The 26,755-nt window shown below is 41.0% G+C and overlaps 1 long non-coding RNA gene across 1 annotated transcript; it reads left to right on the top strand.

Moving 5' to 3' along the window:
* Window positions 1-829: 829 nt before the first annotated feature.
* LOC140609487 (uncharacterized) lies at window positions 830-11,299 on the top strand. Its single transcript, XR_012011310.1, has 2 exons — window positions 830-938; window positions 11,045-11,299. It is a non-coding gene; the product is annotated as an uncharacterized lncRNA (long non-coding RNA).
* The last annotated feature ends 15,456 nt before the right edge of the window (window positions 11,300-26,755 follow it).

Below are 26,755 nucleotides of genomic sequence, written 5' to 3'. Positions count from 1 at the left end.
GAAGCAGGCTCCTCTCTGGGAGACCGATGTGGGACTCAATCAAGGGACTCAATCCAGGGACTCCGGGATCACACCCTGAGCCAAACAAAGGCAGATGCTCAACTGCTGAGCCACCCAGGCATCCCTAGCATTGTGTATGTTAAAGGCATACAGTGTGTTGATGTGATATGTGATACATTTATATATTGCAATATGATTACCACTGTAGGGTTAGCTACTATCTCTATGACAAACATAGAATTTTAGAATTTCTGATCCATAAGAGAGCAAAATAAAACACTAAGGTAAATAGTCTTATTTATTTAAGAGTAAAAGTACCCAGAAAATAGGTACATTCTCCCCCAAGTTGTCCTGCATTTAGTGTTCCCTATGTTCTATTACTTACAAAGTTACCCAGTGGCATCTCAACATTAATTAAACTACTCAGATATGAAAATATTACTTTCTTGCTGTCTCATCTTTAGCATACCAGGGACATGTCTTCCTATGCCAACTTTCATCCTACCCCATGTCGACATGGGATCCTCACAAGTGAGGACAGAACAAGATGGTCTCTGAGCAGAGTCAGTCCTGATGGTCTCATCATTAAAAACCCATTCCAGTTATGGAGACTCAAATCAACTAGAAAAGAGGAGGGATCTGCTCTGCATCTAGAAAAGTACGAGTTACTTTCTGTCCTAAACAGGTTCTCAGCACTGCAGGGACAAAAAACATGAAGGGGTTGAGCTCCCTGCCTGGTGCCAGAATTCCTCTGTAACATCCCTGTCAAGCTCTCATCTATTAAGAGAAGAACTGCTCCATAGAAGGAAAGCACAATATTCTTCTTTTATTTTTTTTTTTAGATTCAAAAAAAATTTTTTAAAGCAATCTCTACACCCAATGGGAGGCTTGAAACCCCAAGATCAAGAGTCACAGGCTCCACTGACTGAGACCACCAGGTAACACTGAAGTGAAAGCATATTATTATCTTCAAGAGACATTATCAAATTTCTTCCAAAAAGGTTATGAGAATCACCATTCTCACTTTCTCCCACTTTCACAAACATCAGACATTTGACATTATTGGATTGTTTATAATTTTGTCAAATCTGATTTGCTGGGATGCCTGGGTGGCTCAACAGTTGAGCGCCTGTCTTTGGCCCTGGGCGTGATCCTGGAGGTCCAGGATCGAGTCCCACATCAGGCTCCCTGCATGGAGCCTGCTTCTCCCTCTGTGTCTCTCATGAATAAATAAAATATTTTTTAAAAAGCTGGCTATTTATTTTAAAAAAATCTTATTTTCAAAATCAAGTATGTGTGTTTGTATACCTATATCTGTGCAGATAAGATTTGTGTTTTAATTTACATTATATTAGCAGTTTATTGCTTATTAGTATTTCTTTTCTATTTGTTTATTCCCTTGTTTTTTATATATTAGAAATATAAACTCTTTCATCTGCTATATATGTTGCACATTTTGAAATTTGTCCTTTAACGTTTCAAGGACCTGTTTAGCCATGTAGATATTTTAAATTTTCATGTAGTCAAATCTGTAGCTCTTTTCTTGTAGAACTTGCTGGTTTTATGTTATGTTTAGAAAGGCCTTTCCTATTTCACCAATACTCATCCTTGGGAGTTGTTGTTGTTGACTTTTTGTAAATTATTCATTCATCTAGGGTGAATGTAGGGATCAATCTTTTTTCTTTCCAAATATTTGAAAAGCTCTCTTAACTATCCCTTCTTCAATCTAAATGACTGGGTGAATAAGTGAAAAATAGTATTGGGAATTTGTCAAATTGTCTTTTATTTTTTACCATTGCTCTGGATCCAGGGCACTGAAGGGACTGAGAGGCTACACTCCCTCCTATTTTTGTCATATCTTCCTTGAATCCAAATAATAATTAGTTAGCAAAACAACCTAATGGGAAATATAGCCTCTCTTCAGAGACCTACAATACTTTTTCAAGTATGTGCTAACTAAGGTCTTATCCTAATTTTATTAAGGAGTAGCTCTTCGCATTCTGAATTCCAAATCAATGATGTGATCTTTGGCAATCTGCTCTGGAAGAAAGAGAGTAGCATTCTATTCCTGCCTGTGTTTGGTTGAGGGTTTATGGAGTGTGGGTGGATGGAGAAAATACAAAGGAAGGCACAGATAAGAATTACATCGGTTTAAAAAAAAAAAAAAAAGAATTACATCGGTTTTTAAAAATGGATACATTTCCATTCCTGCAGATTTCAGGTGCTCTTCTAAATTAGCTGAAAAATCACAGAAATATTTTGTCCACATGTCCCAAAATACTCTATCTTACTATAACTCTCTTGGATTTACACATACCAAAATGTTTGCGAACAGCTTGGACTAATTCAAATTCCAAGGAAAACACTAAAGCTATTTGTGACAAGAAAAAAGAAATATTTGAACTAAAAACATAGTCAATGGTAATTTACAAACTGAAGATAATTTTATGTCAATACTCAATTTGGAAAAAGCAACTCTCATAGGAATTTCCCTTCTCTCCCCCAATATACAAATAGCCAGCTTGTATGTTCATATGGACTCCACTGCTTACTGTAAATGGAAGACCTTACATTTCGCATCTTAAAATAGATAAGACATTCTGTAAAAGGAAATCTATCTCATACAAAATAGTCCCTTTTACTTATGAAAACAGGTATTCATATTTTATATTTACCATACAAATCCTAAGTATTTATGAGGTTTAAAAAATGTATGTATCACTGAACTTGTTTGGAATTGGTCTCCAGATGATCTTTGACCTTAGACTGACAGTTCCAAAATTCTAATCTGTTTGAAAATGTCAAAACATCAAGGCAGCTTTTACCTTCATAGGGAGATTATTTTGTTTTTCCTTGCGTTGAAAAATTAAAGCCCTTGTGCTCCTTTAAACACAGAAGAAAAAAAAATGGCTACTTTCAAAAATAATGGTGAATATGCACAGACAGGTTTTATTAGGCATGGTTCTTTTAGTCATGATTATATACTTTTAAAATGGCCACTCCTATTTCATCTAAGTAGTTAAATTCTTAATGAGTTTTGTCCCCAAAATTTGCAAAAAAAAAAAAAAGAAAGAAAGAAAGAAAGAAAGAAAGAAAGAAGGAAAGAAAGAAAGAAAGAAAGAAAGAAAGAAAGAAAGAAAGAAAGAAAGAAAGAAAGAAGAAGGAAGGAAGGAAGGAAGGAAAGAAAGAAAGAAAGAAAGAAAGAAAGAAAGAAAGAAAGAAAGAAAGAAAGAAAGAAAGAAAAGAAAAGAAAAATACCGGAAGACAGCTTATAATGGGAGTGGGGGAGGAATAAGTTAGGGCTTAGAAATTGGAAAGAGCAGTTCTGGTAAGACAAGCAAAAACAAAAAAATGTTTATAGTTAACAGGCAACTAGTTAACCACAACTAGGGAGCATGTGGTGCTGAATAAAAAGAACTGTTTAGGCTGTAACGAAAAGTCAACTGGACTTGACCTAGATTCCAAGCAAAAGAATAAACACCTTTTTCTCTGAAGGGTAGACAATACCTTATTGTCTATTCCAAATAATAATTATGTTAGACAGAATAATTGCCCCCTAAAGATGTCCATGTCCTACTCCCTAGAACTTGTGAATGTTAGTTTCCATGGCAAAAGGAACCTCACAAGTGTGATTCAGTTGAGGATTTTGAGATGTTGAGATGATTCTGGATTAACTGGGTGGGCCCAACATAATTGCAAGGTCCTCATAAGAGACAGGCAGGACTCTCTGTTCTGAGAGCAGAAAATATGAAGAGGGAAGCAGAGAGTTAGAGCCAGAGATTTGAAGATACTACTCTAATGCCTTTGAAGATGGAGGAAAGGGCTGCAGAGCCAAGGAATGCAGGCAGAAACTGGAAAAGGTCAGGAAATGGATTCTCCCCAATCCTTGAACCTCCAAAGGAAATAAGCCCTGCCAAACCTTGATTTTAGCTTAGCAAAGCCAATTTTGGACTTCTGACTTCCAGAACTATAAGATAATGAATGTATGCTGTTTTTAGTTGCTAAATTTGGGATCATTTATAACAGCAGCAGTAGGACACTATTAGTCTAGCCCAAACCACATGTAAAATGCAAAAATTTTCATTCATTTATAAACGAGATCATCATACATATCTCCTGTCTCTGTGTAAGGAGCTTTGCTAACAGTATTCTGGACAGGTGAATGCACCAGGCTTGAGGAGATGGGAGAAGAACTAGCAGGCACAAGGGACCATATTTTTAGCATCAGAGACCCAGCGTCAGCTCCTCCAGCAATGAAGGTTTCAATGTGAAGGACACCATATCCAGCAGACAGTTTGGTGGAAACTCCAATCCTTGACACTTGGTTTTACTTTTTTTTTTTTTTTTTTAAGATTTTATTTATTCATGAGAGAGACAGAAGCAGAGGGAGAAGCAGAGGGAGAAAAGCAGAGAGAGAAGCAGGTTCCATGCAGGGAGCCCGATGTGGGACTCCATCCCAGGACTCCCGGATCATGCCCTGGGCCAGAGGCAGGCATTAAATCGCTGAGCCACCCAGGGATCCCCTGGTTTTACATTTTTTTTTCTCTTTCCTGACCAGTCAACAGCAAAAAATTTAAACAAATCTGCTCTATTTACAATGTCTCTAGAAATATGTACGGCATAATTTTAAAATGAGCCTGGGGGTGATTTTTTTGGGGGTGGTCATGAAACCATCACAATTAATCTTGCTCCCATTTCCTCGTGAGATGACCTGCTAAGGTTCCCTGGGATCCCAGGTGGCCTGGCAGACAGCAGAACTATTCTTTCCGGAAGTTAACACTCAGTGGGGCCAATACCCCCATCCCCACCCCCTTACCCCTACATTGCATTCCCCCACCCTCCCCACCCCCTACCCCTGGGCCCAGGCAGGCCATTGGGCTATTAGAAGAAAGCAGGATGGCCACTGCCTGGGGCCCTGGGAAGGGAGGTGGCTCACTCACCTGTGTCCTGGTCAGGCTATCCTAGAGCACAGGCATCAAGGGCCCTCTTAGCTCCGGCTGCTCCTGGCATCCCAGTGCTGGCTCTGTGGAATCTGCAGAAGCTGCTTCTCTGCTCAGGTGCATGAGGTTTCACAGTGCAGCCTCCTATCTCCCATGGCTGGTTCTTTCTGAAATTCCCTTGTTTGTCACACAGAATGCTCCAAGATTGATTTTAGTGAACTTTTATATGTTAGACAGCTGTGGAGACTTCAGAAGAATGAAAGGGAATTGTTTTCAAGGAGAGCCCTGGGGCCAGGCTGCTTAGCCTCAACTTCTTGCTGTGCGGCCTGGAGCAAATTTCCAATCATCAGAGGGTGTCACCTTCTTCACTAGTAAAAGAGGACCAACTGCTACTACTATTAGAATCTAATTCAATCTAATTCATGTGCTTGTTGTGAGGTTCTTAGCCTAGAACATTTTAAGGGCTCAATTAATGTTGGCTATTATCATTATCTTCTTCCTATAATTAATGTTGTATATATCCTGGACCTTATCCATTCAGCAGAAATTCTCACTTATGCATGGACATCAGGAACACATAGGTCAATAAGTCCCCTTGCAGCCGAAGAAGAACTCATGTCTAGAGGGAGAGGCATATATAAATATACAATGATAGGCTGGCCATACCACCATCATAGAAGCACTGTTAAAGAAGACTAGTTAATCTGCAAATGACTTGCAGTTCTTTGATCCAACTGTATAGGCCACAACTGCAAATTGGGACCCCAGTGGCATCCACATATTACGTGTGATCTATTCTACTCAGTAGCTTTAAGCACACATGTATCCAGGAACTAGATTAAAATCAGTGTGTGTGTGTGTGTGTGTGTGTGCAGATAGAGAGAAGGGAATTTTAAGTAAATTACAGATATTCCTGTGTAAATATCTCAGTATGTATCTCTAAAAAAATTTAGAACTTCCCTATATATTCACAATACCATTATCACACCCAAATAAGTTAACTAGAAACTCTTAATGTCATCAGTCCATACTCAAATTTCCACAACTGTCCCCAAGATGCTTATTATGGGTGATTTTCTTCAAGACAGGCTCCAAAGACACTTATTGCATTTGGTCAACACGTTTGCCAAGTGTCTTCTAATCTTTCTCATCTACAACAGTCCCCCAGGCTGGTCTTTTCTTCTCTTCTCTTTTCTTTTCTTTTTAAAATGACTTTGACTTATTGAAGGAACCAGGATAATGTGTCTTATAGGACAACCCATATTAAGGATATGTTTGATGATTTCCTTGCAGTATACTCATGTGTTTTAAAAATATGTTTTTGAACTAGTAACCTACATTCAGAATTCAGGCAACTTTGAGTAAAATTCTGGATTTCTGGCTTCTTTTGAAAAACATCAAAAGATCTGACAGTACTAGGTCAGTGCTGTTGGCCAGTTACAATTTTTGGCACCCCACTGTCTTCATGTTAACACCCAGCACATCTCATCCATCTGCATGCACCTAATGACTTAGTTTAATGACTGCATCAGTTAAGGTTCTCCAGAGAAACAGAACCAATGGATACATATAAAGAGATTTGTTTTCAGGAACTGGCTTGTGGAATTGTAGGGGCTGGAAGTCTGAATGAAATCCATAACTTCGGCAGGATTTCAATGTTGTACACTTGCAGAATTCCTCCTTCTCGGGGAAACCTCAGTTTTTGCTCTTAAGGCCTTCAAATGATTGGGTGAGGCCACTCATATTTTGGAGGGTAATCTCCCTTACCTAAAGTCAACTCATCATAAATGTTAATTCCATCCACAACATAGCTTCATGGTAACATGAAGTCTAGTCAATTTGAAACATATCCTTAACCATCACAATAACTGTTCTAAAACCAAAGATATGAATGTTGGTTTTACTTTGCTTTCGTGTCTCAAAGGCTTTCTCCTCCTTCATATTAGTTTTTCATTGCTGTGTCAAATGGAAGGCTTAAGCTCTAGACCTAGTGGCATGAAACAACGCAAATTTATTATCTTACAATTTCCACAGGTCAGCAGTCTGGACACAGTGTGGCTAGATTCTCTATTCCAGGTCTCACCTGACTGAAACCAAGGTGTCAGGTGACAATGCACTCTCCTCCAGAGCTTTGTGGCCTTTTCTAAACTCTCTGCTCTTTGGCAGAATTCATTTCCTGGTTGTAGGCTGAGGTCTGTCAGCTGGGAACCATATTCAGCTCTTAGAGGTCACCTACATACTTTACACTGTGGCCCCCTCCATTCTCGGGTTGGTCAAAATGCATCAAATCTGTCTCCTGCTTCAAATCTCTCCTCTGTCTTCTGCAACTGATTGGGGAGAAACAAGCAAACAAACAAAAAGTCTCTCTGCTATTAAAATGTTCATGTAAGTGCCTGGGTGGCTGAGTTGGTTAAGTGTCTGCCTTTGGCTCAGTTCATGATCCTACTGTCCTGAGACAGAGCCCCACATCAGGTTCTGTGGGGAGTCTGCTTTTCCCTCTCCCACTGTCCCTCCCCCTGCTCATGCTCTCTCTCTCCCTCTCTCTCTCTCTCTTCCCAATAAATAGATAAAATCTTAAAAGAAGAAAAAGTTCATGTATTTAGGTTAGGCCGACCAAATTATTTCCCTTAAAGTCGGCTGTGACCTATAACATACCCTAACACAGGAGTAAAATCCTTCAGTCATAGTCCTACATATTAACTTATTTATTTTAAAGATTTATTTACTTATTTGAGAGGGGGGAGAGCAGAGGGAGAGGGAGAGAGAGAATCCCAGCAGAATCCCCACTGAGTATAGAGCCTGACACAGGGCTCAATCTCATGACCCTGAGATCACAACCCCAGCTGAAATCAAGAGTCAGATGCTTAAAACAACTGAGCCACCCAGGCTCCCCATAGTTCTACATATTTATTACACAGGACATCTGCATGGAAGGGAGAGGTGCAGAGTCTTGGGGCCCATGTTAGAAACTCCCTACCACATGTTTCTTCAGGTTATTGGCAAAAGGTGTTATCCTCCATATTTACAGAAAGAACAGAATCACAGTGAGATGCTCAAAAATCAACTGATGAGCAAAAACAATTTCCTAATTATTACAAGAAGGTAGCTAGTAGCTGAGCCATGCCTTTCTATACAGACCAGGAGCACTTTTAAGTAGAGCCTTGCTAAATTATGCATTCTCATAAAGTGTAAAGGGGATCTCCCTTTGTTTCTTTCCACAAACCCTGCCTTCAGAGTAAGAATTTACTCATCTCTTCCCATTCTGAGCTTTATTGGTAGCTTCTTGTAAAACCAGTCTGAAACCAAGTAAGCATGAAAGATCTATGAAAGCAAAACCAGAAACCAAACAAAGAGCTGCACAGACTCTTTGGCATTACATTTAAAAAATAATCACAAAAGGGGAAAGAGGGAAAAGATCCCAAACGGGGACCCACCAATGCAGGTGTTGATCTCAGAGGGACTTATGGGGGTAATTCAAGTTTTTTACTCTCGGTTGCTATTTGGTGTACAGGAAAAGCAAGAGGAAAAGTGAAAGAGGCAACTTTGAAGAATGGATGCAAAATCCAAAATTCCAGACTGATAGAAATGATGATTGAGCCACAAAAATGTGCAGTCACACTTATAGCCTTTATCTTTTCATAACTGTGTGTTTCCCAGATCATTTTATAAGGAGAAGTCATACATTCATCTGCCAAAACAAAACAAAACTTAAAAAAACTTATCAACACAGCAGTAATACACATTTATCAAACCTCTATTATATATAGAGCTTAGCACTGGTTACCATGACAGCCTTTGCCCCAGCATATTTCCCCAAAGACCTTTACAGGAAAGTTTTAAAAAGAGAAAGAGATGCTTCAATTCCCTTATTTGATTTTTCTTTTATTGGAAAACCTGGGCGGGGGGGGGGGGGGGGGGAGGGGACAAAACTCAGGCATGACTAGGTGAGAAGCACCCATTTTTCCATGGATCCAATTTATAATCCTATGCCACAAGGAGGAACCTAAACCACAAAAAAATATTTCATAAGTGTTGCTAACATACATCTTTCAGCCTGTTTTACAATGCAAGGTTGTTGAGCATAGACTCAGCAATCTCCCGAAATGAACTGCTGGAAGTCCCCTCAGGAGAGCTTTTCCTCAGTGAGGAGCCACAAATGACACCTCACTTAAAGTGACTGTGATCAGAAGAGTTTATAAGGAACTGAAATATTCTCATGAATTTTAATGTTTAACTTAGGCATTTCTTCTCCAGGCGAAATCTAAACAGAAACCTTGCCAGATACCTCTGGTAGCCAGGAGAACTAATAACGCAATCTCCTGCCAAGTGTTTGAGATACGAGATTAAAAATAATGGTGTCCCTCTCAAGAGAGTTTTTGGGTCAAGGATTCCTCCCTCCCCTCCCATCCCAACTTCCTGGAGAGCTTTCTATTTTATATATCTAGGATGTTTCTTATTATATTTATTTAATAATGGAGAGTGGGGTTGGGGGTGGGCATGGGTGATAAAGAAATAACTATTTGGCTTTCTTGTACGTTGCAACCTAAAAGGAAAGCCAAACATGGCATAATGAGGGAGAATTTGGGGAACACAGCCAAGGCAAAGGCTGGGAGGACTCACCAAAAGCAATAGACATCCATCATCCCTAATCCCAGAAAACCCTGAGTAAGGGTCTGGAAAGAGAGGCTGTGATTTGTTTGGACATCACAGTTCAGAGTCCCTGAGACCAACTTCTTGCCTCCTCTATAAATTAAAGCTCCTTTAATCATCCAGACTTTATTTCAAGGGAAGGTAAGAATGAGGATGCTATAAACACATATCTTCTTGACAACATAAATTATAGTTCCCAGAAGTTTCCTTTATGTGTTCCAATATTATCATTACTATTCACCACTAGTCCCCCAGAGATACCTAGAAAATGAGCTATTTAAATCAACACCTCCTACAAATAAATAATTTCTCAGCTTGCAGTTTTCATCCATCTAGCATTTCCTTCTTCACTGTACTCTCTCCTATTCCTCTTGACTAAGGGAAATTAGATTCTCTCCTCTGACTTAGCATTAGTTTTGCATAGGTGTTCACTTCTTTTTCTTCCCACACCCTTATCTCCATGACAGCTCCATATCCAATAGGATCCCTTTTATGAGGGCATTTGTCTTTGACTGAAAGGTAAAAGTGTGTCTATGATGTTGGGTTTGAGACTAATAAGGTAACGTTTTTCAACCTTTCATGAAATGTTGAGCTGGGTAATCCATTTGTGGGTAGGAAGATACTGTCCTGTGCATTGTAGAATGTTTAGCAGCATCCCTGGCCTCTATACATGAGATGCTAGCAGGACCTTCTGCTCCAAATATTAGCCTCAAATGTTAAATGTCTCCTGGGGAAAAACTGTCCCCAGTTGAGAAGCACTAGACTAAGGAAATCAGAAGAGAAATATAAGGCAGAGTCCTTTGGCTTTGGTAGTTTAAAATTGTAAGGCGACATAGAATGTTAGATATAGAAGTGTCTTCAGAAATGATCTTGATCAACTCTTCTTTTTGCGTGTGTAAGTAAACTAAATAAGGTACAGAGACATTGAATGACTTGCTCAGGGAGTTGTACACAGGAACATTGCTGAAAAAAAAAGCAGCATGTCATTGTACTTGTGCAGATCACATATGATATATCAACCTAAAGAAGTGAGATATTAATGTTGGTTAGTAGTGGTAGGGAGGAAGTAGGACTGAGCCTAGATGAAGAGACTTGAAAAGTGAGATGGGCGGGAAGAATAGGGAAAGGAATGCTAGGTATGCCTGTGCATGACTGCAGCATGAGCAAAGGGTCAAAGCTGAGTAGAGCATGGAACATTGGAGGAATGAGACAGAGACTACCCTAGGATGGCAAGAGGTGGGCTTACAGATTGAATGGTCCAAATTCTGGAGGTATCTGGGGATCTGATTTCCTGGATTAAGTCCAAGCTCTGATCCAGAGCACTCAGGAAAAAAAAAAAAGATTTCTGACATCCTCTTGGGGAAAGCCCAAGCATTGAGACAACTCTTCTGTGTGTAGTGATAAGAGATACAAGTAACATCAGTTCTCCTCCTTTTCATGCTTTTCCTTCCCAGGTGCAGCCTGTGATTCTGATGGGGACTGGCAGATCTGTGCTTCTGCCTACGAGGACCTCCTTCCCCAGGAGGCCATCTACAAGGGGATCTAGGTGACCTGCTGATTAAGATCCAGCTTGCCAGAGACTTAGGTTTATCCTGTTATGTTTGCTACTGGTTAAAAATTCTATTTTCTGTACAATTAGTCAGACTAAAGTTTTCACTGTGTTTGTTTGGCAAAACGAATTAAACAGAAAGTAAGGTTTAAAAAAAAAAGTGAAATATACAAAATGGAAATCAAGAGATCTGTGTTCTAGTCTCAGCAATTCACTGACAACCCAATGACTTGGACAAGCCCCTTTATTTCCCTAGGTCTTAGTTCCTGCACCTGTGAAGTGAGGGTATAGAACTGGATGATCGCAGAAGTCCTTTCCAGCTCTCACATTGTATGATTCAGTAAACACGCACCCCTCAAAATACCCCCATGAGATTAGACCCACCTGCTCTCATCCTACTGGCTAAAGAGCTGTTTGTCACTTGCCCTCATACATCTCAGCAGGTCCCCTAAGAGAGCCATGAGGTGAGAGGGATGTGTAACTTCTGGCCCAACCATTCATCACATCCACATGTGAATAGCTTGACTATAAGGAAATGTGCTGATGTCCCAAATGTTCCTGATTAGTTGCAGTTTTTCTCTTATAAAATAAAGCCTGCCATTTCCGGCCCTGATTTTTGCTAAACACATGATTGCACAGTTGACTGGATTTAGAAAAAAATAATATACAACAGCTGAAGAGCAAGTGAACAGAGAACAAGTCATCAAAAAGATGTTATCATGTCATTTAGTTTACAAAACCAGTAAAAGGAGTCAGTTTTGTTTGGCATGGATAAAGGCAAACAAAGAGAGAATGCAACAAATTTAAAACTTCTGTTCAAGGAGGGATTCTATGGATAAAGTTAAAGGACAGCTAAAAAAGTAGATAAAGATATTTGCGATGTCTAAAATCCATGAGGGATTGTTAAGTAGAATACATATGAAATTTCTGGAGGTCAGTAAGCAATCCCAATAGCAAAATCAACAAAAGCTATAAACAGGCAATTTCCAAAAGACCAAACCCCAAAAGCTAATAAGCATACCATGAGATACTCAAAATAAGGGATAATCAGGGAAATGGAAAATGAAGGAATGATGAGATACTGCTTTGCACCTATATGGCTAGTTAAAATAAAAAAGCTAGATGATGCCAAATGTTGGCAGAGTTGTAGGAACTTCTATTTACTGTTGGTGGGAGTGTAAACAGGTACAAGTAGTATCGAGAACAATCTGGCAGATGATCAAAGTACATTCATACTTCTGGGTCAACATCTGTATTAGCTGCCTTAGCAAAGTACCCTAAACTCGGTGCCTTAAAACAACAAAAATTTATTCTCTTACAGTTGTAGAGTTCAGGAGTTTGAAATCAAGATATCAGTAGGGCCTCACTCCTTTTAGAGTCTGCAGGGGAGAACCTTTCCTTGTCTGTTTCAGAGTCTGGTAGCTCCAAGTGTTCCTTGGCTGCACAATTCTAATCTCTGCTTCTATCTTCCTATGGGTTTCTCTTCTTTTTTTATGTCTTTTCTTCTTCTATCTCTTCTAAGGATACCAGTCATTGGGGCAGCCCGGGTGGCTCAGCAGTTTAGCGCTGCCTTCAGCCCAGGGCATGATCCTAGAGACCTGGGATGGAGTCCCAGGGATGGAGTCCCGGGGATCAAGTCCCATGTCAGGATCCCTGCATGGAGCCTGCTTCTCCCTCTGCCTGTGTCTCTGCCTCTCTCTCTCTCTCTCTCTCTCTCTCTCTCTCCCTTCTTCTGTGTTTCTCATGAATAAATAAATAAAATCTTAAAAAAAAAAAAAAGGATACCAGTCATTGGACTTAACGCTCACCCTACTCCAGTATGACCTTGTCTTAATTTGATTACATATGCAAGGAGTCTATTTCCAAATACATCACATTTCAGGTTCTAGATAGATATGATTTTGGGGGGATTATTAAACCCAGTACAGTTTAGTCTGTGGTTCCCCCAAGTGTTTGTCCTTCCCATATGCAAAATATATTCAACCTCCCAACCCCAACATCTCCCCAAATTTTAACCCATGCCAGCATCAACTCTAAGTTCAAAAATCTCATCTAAGTATCATCAACTGAAAAAGTTCTAAATCTCATCTTCTAAATCAGGTATGGGTAAAACTGGAAGTATGGCCCATTTGGGGGCAAAATTCTTTTCCATCTGTGGATCTGTGAAACTAGAAAACAGGTTATTTGCTTCTAACATACAATGTTGAACAGTTATAGGATAGACATTCCCACTTCAAAAGGAAAAAAAAATAAAAGGAATAAAGGGACACTTGGTCCCCAAAAAGTAAAAATCTAACAGGGCAAATTTCATTTTCCCTTTCAAGCCTGAGAATAATCCTCCATGATTCAATACATCCTCTTGGCCCATGGGAGCTCTGTCTCTGGGCTTGCAGTGATCCCACCCTCTAAGCCCCTGGTGGCCCTGTCCTCTGGGCCTACAGTGGCACCACAGTCATTCTTCCTTTTTCTTTAAAAGGTTGCAAGTATTTGTAGTAAGGTAATTCTATCAGCCAATTCTCTGTCTGTCCTGTCGAATTTTGGAAGTCTGATAGCCTTCCTTCATTTCATCCCATCTCTATTCTTTCAGTTCAAGCTGGTAGTGTTTTTCTGATATAAACTCATAAGAACCCTTGTGAGTCTCCTCTACGTGTCATATGGGTCCTTACTATCAGACAAGAGGATTCTTGTCTGTCAAGAAAGATAGATCTTTCCAGCACAACACTATCTTTATCCCCAGCTTCTGTGGTGATAGTCAAGTGGATCCATGAGTCACATGGCTAATTTCTACAGCAAAAGGTTGTCCAGCCACATCTCACCCTTCTCTCTAGAGCACACTTGCCAAAGTAAATTTTCTAAGTTTAGCGTCCTTTGTAGTCCTGGTAAACTGAGAGTCTCCCCAGTCAAAGTGCCGGTTTCTTTTCATTCAATGGTTCCATCCTCAGTTGATCTTTCCTCTCACATTTTACCATAAGTAGCAAGGAGAAGCCAGGCTGCATCTTCAGCTCTTTGCTTAGAAACCTCCTCAGTTAAATATCCAAACTCATAGTTCACAAATTCTGCTTTCCACACAACAAAGAAAACACAATTTGACCAAGTTTTCTACCACTAGATAGCAAGGATAACCTTTGCTCCCTTTTCTGATAAATGTCCCTCATTTCCTTTTGAGGTCTTGCCAGAAGCACCTTTAATGTCCATTTTCCTAACAGTTTTCTATACATGGCAATATATGTATCCACGAAGACCACAGATGCTTTCTGCACCGTGCCACTCATGTCCTGGTGAGTTTCTCACCAGAATCTACACTTTGGTTATAATGAACTTCACAGTTCATTTAGCCTCTAACCATTACCCAGTTCCACAGCCATTCCCTCTGTTTTAGGTATTTGGTAGAGCATCATCCTACTTCCGGGTAGCAAAATCTGTATTAGTCTCCCAGGGCTGTCTTAACAAGTAACACAAAATTAGTGACTTAGTGCAATGAAACTTATTCTCTCATAGTTCTTAAGGCCAGAGGTTTGAAATCAAGGTTGTGTTCCTCCTCTGAAGGGCCTAAGGTGAGAATCCTTCCTTGTCTCTTCCAGGCTTTGATGGCTCCAGGTATTTGGCTGTGGCTGCATCACTCCAAGAACTGCTTCAGTCTTTACGTGGCCTTCTCCTCTTTGTCTGGGTCTTCTTCTCTTCTATCTCTTAAAAGGACACTTTTCATTGGATTTGGGGCATGCTCACCTGTATAATCCAGAATGATCTCATCTTGAGCTCTTTAATAATTATATCTGCAAAGACCATTTTTCCAAATAAGTTCATATTCACAGGTCCTGAGGGCTAAGATGCAGATGTGTCTCTTGGGGGGCCATCTTTCAACTGACTACAATATCCCAGAGACATTCTCCCCTAGGTTATGTAAGTATAAACCAAAGATATACACTGCAGCATTGTTTGTGCTGGTTGGGAGATGGATGCCCAGCCCTAGGACAATATGGAGATAAAATGGTCATGCTCATTGCATCAGAGACATTTACAGCTGACTACCCATGTGCGCCCTACATTTCCCAGCCCCAACACAGTTGGTAACAGTCATATAACAGTTTTGGTTAATGTGTTGTGAGTGGCAGTGACATGTATTTCTTCTAATCTGAGGCAAGTATGCATTTTCCATGCTCTCTCCTTCCCTGCCTCGGCAACCCTGGAAGGGATGCTCTTAGTGCCATAGCTATGAAATACAAGTGGTGAAGATCCCCAAATCACAACGTGGAAGAGCTGCCAAACCTACAGGATACTGAGAAATATACTTAAAAAAAAAAACAAAAAAAAACAAAAAAACCTTTATTTATTTAAGAGAAAGAAAACACGAGAAAAGGCAAACAGCAGAGGGAGCAGCAGACTCCCCACTGAGCAGGGAGCCCAACATGAGGCAAGAAATTCACTTTTATGTGTTAAGTCACTGTGATTTGGGGGTTGTCACTTCAGCATAGCCCAGCCCACTTTGAATAATGTGTGTACCATGAAATACTGTCATTTCTTAGGAGCAACAGATTAGAAATACATAGCTCTACAGCTTGATCTTAAAAACAAAATGCTTAATGCAAAATCAAGAAAAAGAATGAGACTTAGAACATAATATCATTTATAAATTTTAAGTGAAATGCACACAAAAATGCCCATTTCACAAGAATACCTCCATATTTTTAAAAATACAATTAAAATGGGGGTGGGGGACAGGAAGGAGAGCAGGGTACAAAGGAAATCAATCTTTTTATCAAATAAGGGACTTGCCAATCAGAGAAGGACAAACATTATATGGTCTCATTCATTTGGGGAATATAAAAAATAGTGCAAGGGAATAAAGGGGAAAGGAGAAAATATGAGTGGGAAATATCACAAAGGGAGACAGAACATGAGAGACTCCTAACTCTGGGAAACGAACTAGGGGTGGTGGAAGGGGGGTGGGGTGGGGTGAGGGTGACTGGGTGATGGGCACTGAGAGGGGCACTTGAGGGGATGAGCACTGGGTGTTATTCTATATGTTGGCAAATTGAACACCAATAAAAAATAAATTTATTTAAAAAAAAAAACAAACCAAATAAGGGACTTGCCAGTTCTTAATACAATAATATGCCAAGATCTGAGGAACATGATTAACCAGACACACTTCTTCTCAGGGCCAAAACAAAATCTGGGGTATGCTGGCCTAAGGTGGTGCCCCGGAAAAAGATATTTGAGAAGCCTGGAGTCTGCTGAGAGTTAAAGGGTGAAGACGAGAAAGAAAAGAGTAGCTAAGGAGCCTGAGGAGGAGGAAGAGTTAGAAAACCTGGGAAGGTAAATAGTCCACATGAAGTGTAACATGATCTTGACAAAGAGTGTGGGGAGGAGAATGAAAAGGAAGGTGTGGATAAAAGAGTTGGACTAAATAAAACACAATCCAGCATGTCCACCATGTCCTACAAGTCCACCATGATACGACTCCCTTCATCTTTCCTTGACTCCAGACAGTGGTCTCTCAGACTTTTTCAAACAGTCTCAGGGGCCAGACAGTTGCAGTTCCCTTTACTTTTTTTTTTTTTTTCAAAGATTTTATTTATTTATTCATGAGGGACACAGAGAGAGGCAGAGGCTTGGGCAGAGGGAGAAGCAGTTTCCCTGAGGGGAGCCCCATGGGGACTCAATCCCAGGACCCTGGGACCACACCCTGAGCCAAAGGCAGACACAGGCATCTCACAGTTCCCCGTATCGTAAATGATTACCTCCCCTCTGCTTTCCATGGCTCTTATCATTCAAGTAGTCCCTTTGAGAGGCTCTCTGGGACCATACTTCCTAAAGTGGCCTCCCCATCAAGCTCTCTCCCATTCCTTTACTTTCTTCATAGTCTACTTGTTGCTGAAAGTAGAATTACCTCTTCACTATCTCTTCACTCTCTCCCCACAAAACTGCAAGCTCCATAAAAGCAGGCTCTACTCTGGCTTATTCACTGTATGTACGGTGGCTGGAACAACAGATGGCACATAGTAGGTGACTCTGATAAGTTAAGCCCTATTGATGGGGTTCATAGAACTGCTATTGACAGCTGAGATAGGAATGATGAGAAAAGAAGAATGCTTTGAGAAATAGGCAATGAGTTTGGTCTTATAAATGTTAAGTTTTAAGGAAGTCCATGAAATATCCAGGTGTAGCTTTCTAACAGGTCATGAGTCAAAAACTGGGAGAGACCTATAGATTGGAGAGCTATTGGCAGTCACAGTTGAAACTGTAAAGGAAGAAAAAATCTTTTTCCTCTACCATCTTAGGTTCATTGACTGGAGTCCTGAGAATTAGACTGACAAAAGACAGATTAACAGGAGAAAAGACATGTGAATTTCATCTGATGTTAATTTTTATGTATTAAGAGGGCCTTTTTAGAAAAGATATTACGAACCAAAGAAGAGGATAGGCCTGAGAGCTTATACATCAATTAAAACAAAGAATGATGAATCGTAGAAATGTAACAAGACAAAGGAAAAGGTTTTGAGGGCTTCTGGGGATTGCAAACTATGGAAAAGTAAATATAAAAAGAAGAAGAATGGAAGATAAAGGTTATCCCAGGAAGGTTTTTTTGTGCAGGTCCATCTTGGTGCTGACTTTTCATCTATAAAACTATAAAACTTCCCCAGGAGAGGGAATTGATGGCAGTCCTTATTTCTCAGGAGTTTCTGCTTTTAATCAGATAAAAGAAGCTCCAAAAAGGTTTCTTTCTACACCTGTTGAATCTCAAATGTCTTTAGCCCAAAATAATTTTCACGCCAGATTGGCATATTTTAGGGTGGTATATTCTAATTCACTTTAAAACCATGAGGAGAGATAAAGTAGTAGAAAAAAAGAACACTGCAGTTGAATGAGGTCATACATCATATACAATACTTGAGCCTCCATTGTGGAACCTAATCTCAGGATCTGTGAGATCTGGCTCTGAATTCCACTCCTAAGCAAAAATTTATTGCAGGAATATTCCAACACATTTGCCCACTGTGTGGCATATTGGGACAGATGCAATCCCTGACACCCAGGGAGCTTTTGCTTAGCTAAAACATCCCATGTATACTGAAGTTAGGGGAGGCACAGCTGGAACACCAACTTGAAGCCCCTACTCCCTAAAAAACCATTGCTCTATCTTGGAAGTCCCCCCAAAAGAGCCATTTGCTCACCTGAGCCTACAGAGGCTGAAACCTTGCAAGAGCCTGGGATCATGTTATTTTCGAACAAAAAATTATCTGTTCTGTTCAGATCAAGATGGCCTTTAAAGAATCCACATCAATCATAGGCTTACCTGGAAGTTCTAGATACAGGGCAAGTTGCCCAGACACACTGAAAGAGGAGAAATGCTGAGCCTGGGGCTAAACCAGTTCTCATCCCTGGTTGTATATTAGAATCATCAGGGGAACTTTAAAAACAGACATGCTGCCTGAGTCCCTCCTCAAACCAATTAAATCAGACGTAGGTAGGTATGTTGTTAAAACACTATAGGTGATTCTAATCAGTCATGGATGAGGGGAAAAATGGTTTTGAGCTATAAAAATGTGTCACTGGAAAATTTTCCTTTCTCTCTCCCATTCTCTCTTTCCTGGAAATAGAAGACATAAAAGCAATCTCAGCATGTATGCCTCACCCAGGTCTGACCTGGGTGATCAACATCCCTTGGATCTCTGCCCAAGAATGGCGGTTGAATGAATCAGTCATCTCCCTGTTCCCAAGGAGCCATTGGAAAAAAAGATCCAGTGGGAAACCAGAGGTAAGGAGGGAGAATAGATCAGTTCCCAGGGACAGCAGGATAGCTTTGGCAGCTGCTGACTTGTTCAGTTGGTATTTCCCTCCCCTCCCCGCTTTCCCTTTGCCACGAGGGATAATCTTAAGATACCGCCAGTAAGATGTCAAGTCCAGAATTAATTTTTAGGCTTCTTTACAACAATGAATGCCTTAAAATTCCAGAAGTGGGAACCATGTCAGCATTCAATACTGTGTTGAATGATAATTAGACAAAAACATTTGACATCATCCACCACTGCATCTTTCTTAAAGCCACCTTCTTAGTGACAGGACACATTCCCAGCTGTTCTCCTATCTTTCTAAATAATGGCACTCTCTCCATTGTCTTTTGCTGCTCCTCTTCTCCTTCACTCTAGCCTCACACTTTTTTGGGGAATCCCTGAGGCATTTCTGTAGAGCTATAAAATTCCTCAGGACAGTTTGAAGCATAATTCAGCCCTATTCCCTTATTTTTTAAGACTGAATATTGAAGTCCAAGAGGGTGAGTGATCTGCCCAAAGTCATAATTAGTGATAGGATCAACAGTAGGACTCGTGTCCGGACCTCCACCTGCATTCACTGCTTAACTGGCCTTACCACTGATTTGGGCACAAGAGGAAAAACATCAAAAGGTGTTGATCTAGATGAAGTTCCTGCTTTCCAGTCTTATAAATCCTTGCTATTCAAAATGTAGTCCGTGGGCCAGTAGTGTAGGCCCCACCCAGACCTACTAAAGGAATCAGAATTTGCATTTTTAGCCTGATCACTAGGTGATTCTAAGGCACATTTAAATTGAAGAAGGTACCTTTCTAAATTAGCATTTAGATATTCATTCGCACAGAGTTGTAAGTACTTATTTAACACACACTGTATAAAGCAGGGTAATAGACAGTGAGAAGGTAATATTACTAGAAAAAAAAAAAACACAAATAGAATTTGTTTTAATTATCTTAAGAGGGCAGCCCCAGTGGCGCAGCGGTTCAGCGCCGCCTGCAGCCGGAGGTGTGATCCTGGAGACGTGGGATCAAGTCCCGCATCGGGCTCCCTGCATGGAGCCTGCTTCTCTCTCTGCCTGCGCCTCACTCTCTCTCTCTCTCTCTATAAATAAATAAAAATATTTTTTAAAATTATCTTAAGAATTTTAGAAATAATGGCAAATTGAGGTATTTAGTTGGATACCAATGATCCAGATGGATCTGATAGCCTCTTTTCCATATCAGATAATTCTAGATTTAAATATTATATAAATAACTTAAAAAATGAAAATCTAAACACTCACCATCCTGGTATTAAGTGCATGTGTCAAATTCCAATGTTCCCAAATCACTCTTCATTGCTATTCAATGCCTTTGCTTGACTTAAAACCACTAGGACATAGGACTGACTCTGTGTTGAGGTCAAGGACTGAGCATCAGTTCCATTCTGGCGATTGTAAAACTCCTGGCACAGAATAACCTTACTACCCTCATCATCATCGCACCTTCCCAATTTACTTGATCTTCTTGTTGCTGTTAAAAAAATCATTTCTAGTACAGAAGGAAGCAGGCCCAAAGCACAGCTGATGTCTGCTAACTTTCCTTCTCTCTTTTTTTATTAACACTGAGTTTCACATCAAGAGTTTTGGCCTTTCCTTGTTTCTTGGCAACAGAGCTTCCAGAGGAAGTGCAAGAGCAAGGGCATACACAAAGACTAACAGAACAAAGGTGGAGAGGATAAATGCATACACAATGAAGAGCAAAACCTGTGAATGTGGGAACCATGGGCCCCTTTGGTAAAATGAGAGTATCTATCAAATTCCAGGCATCACAGCTCCTCTGTTCTCTGTTCTAGCACTACTTTTGTGTGCTCAAATAATGGCATTTGTACCAATCTAGGTGATTCTAATTGCTGATTGTAAATAAAATCAAGTGCTAACTCGTGGAAATGAAAGCCTTCAGAATAAATACACTTGGGAAGAAAAGCAATACATGTACAGAAGACTAATGTCAATGCAAGCCCGGATGTGACAGTAGCCAAGTGAGGGACAAAGATAAAATGTGTAACAGATGTTCAAGGGAAAAGCCCAAACTGGAAGCGAGGAGAAAATTGTCTTTTTCTCTCTACACACTGGCCATTTGTGCTTATCCGTGTTCATGGGAGGTAGAAGATGGCCACCTCATAGCTTCCAAGTTTATACATCAAAGATAGAATTACAGGGAATGCCCATCTCTCATGGTCTCATGGTCATGACTACAAATTCCCAGCAGAGGAAATGACTGCTCTGATTTGGATCTTAAGCCCACCCCTACACAGTCAGCCACCCCCAGGATCTGTCAGTAATCCCTGACTGCCTGCAGACCACATGGGGAGAGGGATCCATTCCTATGACAGAGAATTTATACTGGCTTGTGAGCTGAACAGATACCTCAGAAGATGTTCACCTGTGAGACAGAGAGACATGGTGACAAATACAAGTGTCAGCCAACAGCAGCACCAAGTCCAGGAATGGCTGCCTGAGCTGGATGGAACCTCACTATCCAGAGCCATCCATAGGCCGAGCGGCAACATTTAATAGATATTCAGGGTGAAGAGTGACTCAAGGCTAAACTGTTGGAGTTCTTGCAAACTTTTTCCTTCATCTCTCAAGTCAGCTCACTAATCTGTATCTGGTCATTTCCTATCACTTCGGTGCCTTTTTCTGAAACTTACTCTGACACTACCCACCCCCCCCCACCCCCCCACCCCCCGCCCGGGAGCTACAGTACTTGTAGTATAGGTACCTGTCCTCTGGTGCAGGTACATCCAGACCAGTGTCAGGAACAAGAAGCTGTCTAGCCTCTGGTCAGCTTTCTATTTCCTCATTCCAGTTCCTTTCTGTGGTTTACTTTCTAAAGGATGAATAAAATGAGATTATTCAAAGACTGAATGTTAAAATGCAAGTTTCCTTGTGGTTCCAGGCAGATAAGGCCTGAAGTGAATCTGGGTCATACTCTGAACCAGTTTTGATATTTTGATAAAGACACGATACAATAAACCTGCTAATTGATGTAAATTATATGCTGATTATAGGTAATAAATTAATCCTTAAATATGAGCTCAGAGATTTGAATTCCCAGCTCAAGCACCACATAAATGATCTAAGAGCTTTTGTGTGTGCCACGAAGGGAACCATTTCCTGTAGCGGCAGGGCTGAGATTGTGTAAAATAAAATAAAATTATAACACAAGTTCAACCCTCAGACTCTCAGGGAGTCTACAACTGAAGTGAGGGCATTGCCTGGCAAAGAATGGGATCCTGTAAATGGGGATGGGAACATGCAAGAAGATCCTGATGAAGCCAGGGATATTGGGACCCTAATTCTGATTGCTCTTTTCTTTCTTTCTTTCTTTCTTTCTTTCTTTCTTTCTTTCTTTCTTTCTTTCTTTCTTTCTTTCTTTCTTTCTTTTTTTCTCTTTCTTATGAGAGACACAGAGATAGAGGGAGAGAGACAGAGACACAGGCAGAGGGAGAAGTGGACTCCATGCAGGGAGCCTGACGTGGTACTCAATCCCAGGACTCCACAATCACGCCCTGGGCTGAAGGCAGCGCTAAACTGCTGAGCCACGGGGGTTGCCCTGGTCACTTTTTGTCAGTGGAAAAGACCTCCCCACCCTTTGTGCTATAGACCTTTCCACTTAGGAGGGTTTAACTCTGCATTGCCCAAGGAACCTGTAATGGACCCCCTGAGGCAGTTGCCATGCCAGGCAATGCTGATTCTCCTCAGTAACCCTCTCCACCACTCTTCTTTGCTTCTTCCTTATGGGAAAGTAAGGAAGTATACTGTTTTACAAGAGTTGAGTTTTCCAATTTATACAGATAGAAATGAGGGGAACATTTAGTAGGAATGAGCACTAAGGACATGGAATAATGGTAGAAGGACCATAAAGTTAGATTGGACCAAATTTATGGATATGAGCTCACTAAGCAGAGATTCTACATTTAATGGTGCAACTTGGGGAATTAGAAAGGGCTTTAAAAGTTTGCTTGGGGGGTACCCAGAGGGGTTCAGTGTTTGAGCATCTGCCTTCGGCTCAGGGTGTGATCCCAGGGTCCTGGGATTGAGTTCCATATTGGGTTCCTGCGGGGAGCCTGCTTCTCCCTCTGCCTATGTGTCTGCCTGTCTCTCTCTCTGTGCCTCTCATGAACAGAAATAAAATCTTAAAAAAAAAAAAAAAAAAAAAAGTTTGGTTGGCTGGAACATAGATGAAAAAGTGGCTCAGGGCGCCTGGATGGCTCAGTCAGTTAAGTGTCTGTCTTTGGCTCAGATCATGATCCTAGGGTCCTGGGATTGAGCCTTATGTCAGACTCTGCTCAGCGGGGAGGCTGCTTCTCCCTTTCCCTCCACTTGCCACTCCCCTGCTTGTGCTCGCTCTATCTCTTTCTGTCAAATACATAAATAAAATATTTTTTAAAAAGTGGTTCATGGTGAGGGAATTAGAATTGCCTGACCTGCTTCATTTAACATAGAAGAAGAGATTTAAAGGCAGAGGAATTGCAACATTATAATGGATTTGTCATTTAGGACCTACTTACTCACATTGGGAGGGTCCCGAGATATACCTTTTAACAAGACTGTGGGAAATAAGTTTGTGAGGGGAGTCTCAGCAGGCTCCATGATTACTCTTCTCTGTAGGCCAGACCTTATGGTGGAAACTGCAGCCACTCGATTGGGAAACTGAAATTCAGTGGGAGTAACTGAATGCTGAAGTGGCAGGATCTAAGTAGCAGCACTCAACAGCCAAAGGCAAGATGCACATGATAACCATAATGGACAGCAGATTCAAATCAGAAATTGGAATAGTGTGACTCACATGAATCTATGGCATTGACTACTTGATCTTGGTGTTCCTAAAAGTAAAATAGATAAGAAGTTTACTAAATTCTTGATAGGTATAAGCAGAAAAATTCTAAGTCAAGTGAATGAAAGTCCAACCTGAATCATGAAAACAGAACATCATAGTCTCTCAGTCAATTCCCAGATTGGTTTATAGGCCTAGAACCCCTCAAGTGAAGGAAAGGCTTCATTTCCCTTGAGGAAGGACCATGGCATACTACCAAAAGTTGACACTGCTAATTTTCCTCCTAGCCTTTCCCAGAGGGACCTACAATCTTTTTCCAGGTATATATGCATTGGAGAAAAAGAAAATCATCAGACCTTTCAGGAACGTTCTCCAAATCGACACTAATTCCAGGAGACCCAAATGTCACTGTGGCCACCAGTCAGAGTAGGGGCTTATTGAGGTCAGGTGATCAATGGAGTTTTAGCACAGGTCCTCTCACAGTGGGTCCAGTGGGTCCCTGAACCTGCTCTGTGATTTTTTTTCTCCAGTTCCAGATTCCATAATTGAAATAGATACACTCAGCAGCTGGCAAAATCCCCACATTGGTTTCCTGACCTGTGGAGTGAGAGAAAACAAGGGTTTTCCCACCACATCTCAATTCAACTCTCCTATTTGGCCTGTACAGGAGACAGTGAGAATGACAGTGGATTAATGTAAACTTAACCAGGTGGTGAGTTGAATTATAGTTGTTGTACCAGTTGTGGTTTCATTGCTTGAACAAACTTAATATTTGGCCTGCAGCTAGCTATTGATCTGGCAAATGCCTTTTTCTCTATCCCTGTCTATAATGCTCACCAGAATCAGTTTGTTCTCAGCTGGAAAAGCCAGGATTATAACTTCACTGTCCTACCTCAGAGGTATATCTAGCCCTATGTCATAATTTAGTTCACAGGGGTCCTGATCACCTTTCTCTTCTATAAGATATCACACTGCTCCCTTATATTGATGACATTGTGCTGACTGGACCTAGTGAGCAGGAACTAGCAACTACTCTATACCTACTGATAACATATTTGCATACCAGAAGGTAGGAAATAAATCTAATATTCAGAGGCCTTCTACCTCAGTGAAATTTGCAAGGATCCAGTGGTATGGGACATGTTGAAATATCTCTTCTAATGTGCAGGGTAAGTTGTTACATCTGGCTCCTCCTACAACTAAGAAAGAGGCATAATGCCTAGTGGGCTTCTTTGGGTTTTGGAGGCAACACTTTCCTCATGTGGATGTGTTACTATGATCAACTTACTGAGTGGTCTAAAAAGCTTCTAGTTTTGAGTGGGTCCCAAAACAAGAAAAGGCCCTGCAACAGGTCCAGGCTGCTATGCAGGCTGCTCTGCCACTTGGGCCATATGATTGGGCAGTTCCAATGGTGCTTGGAATGTCCATGGCAGGTCAGCATGCTGTTTTGAGCTGCTGGCAGGCCTCCATAAATTGCAGTGCTGATTCTTAGGACTTTGGAGCAAAATCCCACAGCCCTCCACAGACAACTTCTTTCCTTCTTAGAAACAGCTCTTGACCAGCTACTGGGCCTAAACAGACATTGAATGCTTAAGTTACCAAGTTACTATGCAACTTGAACTTCCCATCATGAACTGGGTGCTATCTGACTGAGCAAGTCACAAAGTTGGGTGTGCCATTATCAAATAGAAGTCGTGTATATGTGATCAGACCTGAGCAGGCCCTGAAGGTACAAGTAAGTTACATGAAGAAGTGGCCCAAATGCCCACTGTCCCCATTCCTGCCACCTTACCTTCTCTCCCAATCTGCATGGCCTCATGGGAAATTCCCTATGATCAGCTGACAGAGGATATGAAATTCAGGCCTGGCACAGAGACGGTTCTATATGATATATTGGCACCACTAGGAAGTAGACAATTGCAGCATTACAGCTTCTTTCTGGGATATCCCTGAAGGTCAGTGGTGAAGGGAAATCTTCCCAGGGGGCAGAACTTTGGATAGTGCACCTGGTTCACTTTGCTTGGAAGGAAAAATAACCAGATATGTAAGTATATAGTGATTCATGGTTCATAGCCCATGGTTTGGCTGGATGGCCAGGGACTTAGAAGGAACAAGACTGGATCATTGATAATAAAGAAACGTGGAAGAGAAGTATGTGGATAGACTTTTCTGAAGGAGTAGAGGAAGATATTTGTGCCCCATGTAAATACTTACCAAAGGGTAACCTTAGCAGAGGAAGATTTTAATAATCGAATGGACAGAATGAACTACTCTGTGAATACCAGTAAATCTCTTTCCCCAGGCACCACTGTCATTGCACAATGTGTCATAGTGGCAGGGATGGAGGTTATTCATGGGCTCAGCAACGTGGACTCAGCATTTCTGAGTCAGCCAGCTGTTCTGTGACAGGTAGGTTATATCATGGAAGGGACAATGTTTTGTTCTTAGTGGAACAGACACGCTGGATACAGATTTGCCTTCCCTGCATGCAATGCTTCTCCCCCAAACTACCATCCACAGATATCCAGAATGCTTTATCAATCATCATGGTATTCTACATAGCATTGTTTCTAATCAAGGAAAACATTTCACAATAAAAGGAATTTGGCAATGGGTCCATGCTCATGGAATTCACTGATCTTGCCATGTTCCTCATCACCCTAAAGCAGTTGGCTTCATAGAACATTAGAATTGCCTTTTGAAGACTCAGTTACAGTGCCAGCTTGGTGGCAATACCTTGCAGGGCTGAGGCAAAGTTCCCCAGAAGGCTATAGATGCTCTCAGTCAATATATGGTGCTATTTCTCACATAGCCAAGGTTCATGGGCCCAGGAATCAAGTTGTGGAAATGAGAAGAGCACTGCTTACTATTACCCCTCGTGACCCACTACCAAAATTTGTGCTTTCTGTTCCCACATCCCTATACCAGCCTAGATATTTTAGTTTCACAGAGTGGGATATTTCCAGTAAGAGATATAGCAATGATTTCATTGAACTGGAGGTGCCATCCAGCCCATTTGGACTCCC

This window comes from Canis lupus, chromosome 18 (assembly GCF_048164855.1).
Source record: "Canis lupus baileyi chromosome 18, mCanLup2.hap1, whole genome shotgun sequence".
NCBI lineage: Eukaryota > Metazoa > Chordata > Mammalia > Carnivora > Canidae > Canis > Canis lupus.
The sequence above is the reverse complement of the archived record's forward strand: the minus strand, read 5'-3'. Positions and strand labels throughout refer to the sequence as shown.